Source organism: Gossypium hirsutum, chromosome A13 (genome assembly GCF_007990345.1).
Source record: "Gossypium hirsutum isolate 1008001.06 chromosome A13, Gossypium_hirsutum_v2.1, whole genome shotgun sequence".
Classification (NCBI taxonomy): Eukaryota; Viridiplantae; Streptophyta; class Magnoliopsida; order Malvales; family Malvaceae; genus Gossypium; species Gossypium hirsutum.
The window spans coordinates 65,312,588-65,320,228 of record NC_053436.1 but is presented as its reverse complement, the minus strand read 5'-3'; the positions used below and the strand labels follow the sequence as shown (position 1 = coordinate 65,320,228).

The following is a 7,641-nucleotide window of genomic DNA, read 5'->3' as shown; positions in this document are numbered from 1 at the left end:
AGCCTCAGATGTCATCGGAGTTCCATCTTTTTTCCTGTGCGTAATGTCAAAAAGCTGAAGGCGTCCAACTTTTTGACCAGACGAGGCTTCCTACAATATAGTAGTAAATATTATTTAATAGTAAAAAGTCATTAATACTTGATAGAATTAATAAATTCATAGTACCACAGCCTGAGCTACACAAGCAAAACTTCTCGATCTTGCCGTGTGCGTAAATTTTTGTTTTTGCCTGCTGCTTGTTCCAACTCGCTCACGGTCCTACATAATGAAATTATTATTACGTATATAGTAAATACTATAAACCGAAAAATTTATAAAAGTTTGCAAGTACATAATACCTCTCCTTTCTTCGAATTCCAAAATCGAACTGCATCTTCCCATTGGTACCTCAGCATTCCCGGTGGGACGTTTTGCAATTTTTCTTCAAGGCTTATGGGTTTTTTAAAATATTCTTTTTTCAAAATGCTTTTATGGTCTCTCCATTTTTTACCCAATGCCTTCTTGATATAGGCATCAGAGACCTCTAAAGCAAACCTCTCCTAAAAAACACAGTTTAGGAAGTAAATATAAATGAAACCTAAACCAAAGTATTATAAATTACATTAACATTTTGTTACCTTAATATTAGAGAGAGCTTGATTTTTATTGCTATCAGGCATGTTATGCCATGATTCGTAGTTGATGGGCAACATATTGGCATTTTGTGCTATAATGCCCAAATAGCCTGCTAAAAGTCGAGCTTCTTGTCCAACAGGCTGACCATGGCTGTTCCTAGTTACTTTGACACGCTCGACAGAATTTAAGTTATATAAATCTGTTAGGAGCGTACATCCTCGACCTCTGCGCGTCCGACCATTTTCAGCTGAAAAATAATATATTATTACTATATTGAAATTTAAAAATAAATCAGTAATAAAATTTAATACAATTTGTAAAATAAACTTAACATTACTTTGAAATTCCACAGACTCGTCAAGTGTCTCCGGCACGCTTGAAGATCCAACAACTGTCTACTGTTCAGTACTTACTTCTTCCGAATTTGTAGTATTCTGTACAATACTAAGATCTCTTAATCTTCTTCTAGGCATTTTTCCTGCAACACATAAAATAGTTAAAATTTTAGTAAGAAATAACAACAAAAGTAAATATAAAATAGTTAAATTATATAACATGACCAATGTTAAAATTATAACATTACATATAAATAAAAACTCATAAAATCTTACTACATCATAAATCGTAAATATCTTCGTCCACATCCTGACGAACCCATTGAAATTGTGTACTAGTACTAGGGATATTTTCATTTAAGTTTTGTTCTGGAAAAGGCAAAGTTTCTGATCTTTCAACGATGTCATCTCTACTTCCATTCCCCATGTCAAATAAGTCTCTAGGGGTGTTTCGGAGTACAACGTACCAACCCTCATCAATTGGATCTTTCGAGTAAAAAACTTGTTTAACTTGAGAAGAAAATACATACGGCTCGTCTATCAAATGTTCTCCAGTGTGAATTAATCGAGAGAAATTCACCATTGTAAAACCAAACTGATCATTTTTAATTCCACGAGCAGTATTAGCATCAGCCCAATCACATCGAAATAAGAAAACTTTCCATTTTCCATAGTAATCTAACTCAATAGTGTCGGTTAGAAGCCCGTAATACTCCACATTTCCCTCGACAGGATTACTGTCCCTAGCACTAGCGTAACTTGTAATTAAAGAATTAACAACTACTCAACAATTTTGAGTTCTCCTCAATCTCTCGCGATATTTGGTATGAAATCTGAATCCATTCATGATGAAGCCACTATATCTTTTTACTACTCAATTCGGACCTTGGGAAAGCCATTTAACTTCGTCATTAATGATATCCCCACTCCAAACCTATTGAATCAAAAGTAAATTGAGTAATTGTAAATGTTATGAGAAAACATTATTATTTGTCAATAAAATGTTGAGTTGCATACCGTTTGGCTTAACCATTCATGAAAAGATTCTGCGAATAACCTATTAATCTCGCGATGTTGTAATCTTCATGAGCGTGAACGAGATCTTAAGACTTGTTTGTACTCACTATGTTAAAAAATGTTTAATTCGTTAAAAAATAAACAAATCAAAAAAAGATGAATATTTATCATATTCCAGAACTTACTTGCATAATTGTTCAAGTGCATCGTGGTGGAAAAGAACATATCTATGTGCTTGTATCCAAGATCGGTCATCTAATTCTGCAATTTCAACTTTGCCGATTGGTTCTCCATAACTTTGAAATAAATAAGTTTCGGCCAAGCTAGGATCATTGAGTCCGGCATTTCTACTTGGTCTATTCAATCTTGTTTCAACATCTTCTAAATATCTAGAACAGAATGTCATACACTCCTCTACCAAGTAGCCTTCAGCAATCGATCCTTCCGGATAACGCTTGTTACGGCAATAAGACTTCAATTTGCTTAGGAACCTAAACACCATATACAACATTATCAAAACTGGTAACTATAGGTATAAAGGTTGAATGCCTTTGAAATAAATTAGCACCTTTCAATTGGATACATGCAACGATAGAAAACCGGCCTACCAATTATTGCTTCACGAGGGAGATGAATGACAAGGTGCACCATAATTGTGAAGAAGGAAGGTGGAAAGATCTTCTCCAAATTGCATAATGTCAAAGCGGCTCGATCTTTTACTTTTTCAAGTTCTTCAAAATTCAGAACTTTGCCACAAATTGCTTTCATTATATTGGACAGTTCAATTATACAGGACGTTACCTTCTTTGACATACAGCATCGTAAAGCAACTGGAAGTAGATCTTGCATCAAGATGTGATAGTCATGTGATTTTAATGAATATAGTCTTTGATCTTTAAGACTTACACATCGAGATATATTTGATGCATACGCATCCGGAACCTTTATATCCTTCAACACCGTGCAGAACATTTCTTTCTCTTCCTTTGACATTGAAAAAATTGTAGGCGACAACCAATATTTTCCATTAGGACGTACTTAGGGATGAAGATCACGCCTAATTCCCATGTGAACTAAATCAAGTCGACTCTGAAGATTATCTTTTGATTTACCATCGACGTTCAAAATTATTTGGATGATGTTCTTGCAGACATTCTTTTCAATATGCATCACATTAAGATTGTGGCGTAATATGTAATGCTCCCAATAAGGCAACTCAAAAAAATACTTCTTTTCTTCCACAAGTCCGCCTCATTAGGGTCATCCTCCTCGTCAGATTCATCATCAGATTCATCCCTCGATCATCTATTTGTTTGCCTGTTAGATGGTTGATTCAGCTTCCCGTAACTGAAATCCATATCTTTTAACATGAATAAGATTTCAAATCCAATGGTCTGCTCAGGAGTTTTTTTCAACTCTTCAGTACCGTCAAATAAAGCCCTCTGAAATCTATAGCTATGATTTTCATCTAACCACCGACGATGCCCCATATAGCAGAACTTCTTCCCATTATATAACCACTGTGAACACGTTTGAGTAGCACAACAAGGACAAGCATAACGTCCTCTGGTACTCCAACCAGATAAATTCGCATATGCCGGGAAATCATTAATTGTCCACAGCAAAGTAGCACGTAGGTAAAAGTTCTCCTTTCTCAATACATCATACGTCTCAACACCCGCCCATAATTGTTTTAACTCTTCAATAAGTGGCTGCAGATATATGTCAATATCATTTCCGGGGCCTTTCTCTTCGGGGATAATCATAGATAATATCAAAGAAGATTGCTTCATGCAGAGCCATGGAGGCAAATTATAAGGAACAAGGACCACAGGCCAAGTACTGTACGAGGTGCTCATGATTTTAAAAGGATTAAATCTGTCAGATGCTAACCCAAGCCTTACACTCCGAGGATCACTTACAAAGCTTGGAAATTTATTGTCAAATGATTTCCATGCTAAAGAATCTGCAGGATGCCTTAATAATCCATAATCCGTTCGTTGATCATGATGCCACGTCATAAACTCGACTGTCTTTGACGACATGAATAGCCTTTGAAGCCTTGGGATTAGCGGGAAATATCGCAAAATCTTGTTCGGCTTCTTTATTGACTGTGGGCCATATTCATCCTCATTAGCATCTTCTGCATCTCTATTCATCCAACGAGATTTACCGCAAACATGACAAGACTGTTGATTTCTCCGATCACCCCAATACAACATGCAATCATTTGGGCAACTATGAATTTTATTGTACCCAAGGCCCAAATCTTTTATCACTTTCTTCATGTCTTTACATGATTGAGGGATTTTGCAAACGGGAACATTTCTCTCAAAAGCTCTAACAGCATTGTCAAAGAGTTTCTGGTCTACCCTCCCAAACATTTTAAGTGGAAAAGGCGAATATAGAATGACATTTTCGAAAATTTTGATCCCTCATAAAGTTCTTCATTCATTTCACCAAGTAACGTGTAGAACTTCGCCGCTTCTTCATTCGGTTGTTCATCCGGTACACTTCTTCTCGTTTCCATAAAAGTATTCCCACTGATATTATAATCATCGGATGCAACATAGTTTGGTGGAAATGATTGGAAACCTTCACTCCTCATATTAAATGCATCCCGCATCATACCTTCCATGTCATCTTCTCTAACATACTGACGGTAACCACTATAAGGATAACCCGGATTAATCATCGAAGAGGCTCCACTAGGTGTACACTCTCCATGGAAAATCCATTTTTTATACCCCCGAATGAAGCCATCAACAATTAGATGTTCGTAGACAACTTCACGATAATGCCAATAGATATTGTCACACTTCTTACACGGGCAAAGAATCATATTCTCTTGGCTTGAATTGTGAAATGCAAAATCTAAAAAAGATTGCACTCCATTTTGATACTCGTTGCTTACCCTTGAGAAATTCATCCAAGTCCTATCCATTTCGTAGTTGTTGAAGTCTAAAGTTGGCAATAAGTTACACGGGTAAGTTGTTTATTATATAAGTCTTGATATGATATATATTTATGTTTTATGTAAGTTATGTAGATTATATAAGTTATGAAATTTAAACTTTAAACTATATGATTTTAAGGAAATTATTAGATTAAACTACATGTATTAGTTAAGTTATGTAAGTTGTTATGTACGTTATGTGAGTCATGTAATTTATTTAAGTAATGATCAATATTAATATTATTTTGATAAAAATTAGTTATAATATATTTAAACAATGATCAATATTATTATATTGATAAAATTATTTTAAGTGGCCCTTCAGTCGTTGAAATTTTTAATTCTTTTTTAAGGTCGATAGACTTATTTATAAGCTCCACAGAACTTTTTTTGAAATCTTTTTTTATACAAATACATTTAAAAATATTAAATATTAAAATCAAACATTATTAATATAAAAAAATAGTAATTTGAATATAATAATATCAAAAAAGAATCGTAGTTTAATTTTTATAAGTAAATTGGAAATAAATTAAGGTTATATAAATATTCAATAGCAATAGAACTTTTTTCAAGACTTTTTGAATTTTTTAAGATTCATCATACGTGGTGTTGTTACACCTAGGGAGGATCCATTATAACTTGCAGCTCGATATAAGGCAACCCATCAGGTTTCCAGCCTATATACTTTGAATCTTTAAAATATTTAAAATAAGGTTGGAGAGAAGGTCAGCTATTGTTGTAATTATAATGGACAAGCAAGCTACATATATGGTAATAAAATTAATTCATACTTATTCATACTTAAGTTGAATCAAATAATAATTAAGTCGAACCAAATATAAAAAAATTAATTTGGAAACAAAATAGTTCTGCTCCAAACAGAACCAGCAATTAAATCTTTACAAAATCGCAACCCCAAAATATTAAATTTTCCAAAATCATCATGATAAAACTATTATTAATTAAATTTTGAAATAAAACGTACCTTAATAAAACGTACCTGGTCTACCCCACTCTCACCAGCAAACAGAGGCTAGAGTCCAAAAAGTAATATTTGTTAAGTAATTTAAAGTGAAAATGCATAGAAATAAGGAAAAAAATTTAGCAACGAAACCTGTACGTACCTAGAACAAATGTCAATGGCTGTGGTGTATTTAGTTGCACCAAATATTATTTCAAATGCTCGATAGTACCTAGAACATATGTAAGATTATAAGAGTAGCACCAAATATATTTCAGTTTAAGCAAATATAAAAACTTTATCTATATCAGTACCAAATATTAATTCGAAGATTAAATGGCAGCTTCAGTTGAACCAATACTTGCAGGAGGAGCAGGAAGCAGTAACTGAAATACATACAACATTAATTCACTAATACAGACACATGGAACTATATCCTAAAAGTCAAAACACAAGGAATTAAAGTATATGTATCATATTTAGTATACAATATAATTTTACTTCATATATATTACTTCATATTTAGTATACAATAAAATTATTACTATCATTTGGATGACGTACAGTTTCCAAATTTATTGGGTCCATCTACTTCAACTTCTGCAAGTGCCCACTTGTACCAGGATCAAAGACACTGCCAATGAAGCTGTACACCTCAGCAAAATCTGCCAAAACTGCACTGTATAGAAAGCACACTTATCATCAATGGGACAAAGGAAACTTAAGAATGTGATGACAGGAACTACTCAAGAAGACACTGATTATCACGTGTTCTTATTCATACTTATTCATACTTCAAATAATAATTAATACTATTTTGATAAAAATTAGTTATAACTTTTAAAGACATTTAAAAATATTAAATATTAAAATCAATTGCTTCAACGCCAATCAACTGGAATTTGCCAATGACCATAAAAAACATCATAATATATTGAGTCTTACTGCAATTTACTATATCCAATATAAGCTTGCCATTCTAAATACCATTATCAGTGCTATTTTCTTCCTTCACTCTAGCATTTATTACCTTCAATCCACATCTCATTTTATAATTAAAAATTGAAAAGCATTTTCAAACAAAATATAACAATTTTTTATATAAAACGTGAGCAACAAGACAACATTAAACTCTTCAATCAATCTAAGTCCACACTAAACACATAATAGAAACATGAAAACAGACCAAAAGAACATCTAAAAAACCAAAATAGAATCACCATTATTATGAAAACATGAAAATCATACTAAAGCAAAGACTAATTAACCCAACAGATGCTTTAAGTTTTTCTTTTCTTTTCTTTGCGCCGTTGAACATCAACTTAAAAATGCACAGCTTTAAACAAACCAACTTTGCATGTGCAGAATCATACTCCACACAACTCATAAACATTAACTTCTCCTAACCAGAGTACCAATTTTATGTTTACAGAGGCCTTGATGAAAACTAACATAACTGTTGATATATAACTTATCTAATAAGAATCACAGAATATGCAGAAAGTACCTGAGTATTTAGTATCAAGAGAACCATGTATTCAAAGGAAAAGAGGCAGAAAATGATCAATGTATGCAAAACTTGGTCTATATTTCAAAACTGGAGTAAAGCTTTCATCTAGTACCAAATACATACATATATAAAGACACAAACACACAGGCATACATCTTCCATTTTCACTGCAATGGAGAAAAGCTGACATAGATGGAACTTTAGAAGCAGGAAGCAGGTGCACATTGTTCTGCTTCTACTTGAA

The 7,641-nt window shown here is 33.2% G+C and overlaps 1 long non-coding RNA gene across 1 annotated transcript; it reads right to left on the bottom strand.

Moving 5' to 3' along the window:
* Positions 1-617: 617 nt before the first annotated feature.
* On the bottom strand, positions 618-6,520 carry LOC121212432 (uncharacterized). Its single transcript, XR_005907569.1, has 6 exons — positions 6,452-6,520; positions 6,202-6,273; positions 6,051-6,119; positions 5,912-5,959; positions 953-1,093; positions 618-862 (listed from the first exon to the last, which is right to left on the bottom strand). It is a non-coding gene; the product is annotated as an uncharacterized lncRNA (long non-coding RNA).
* Between the last annotated feature and the right edge of the window lie 1,121 nt (positions 6,521-7,641).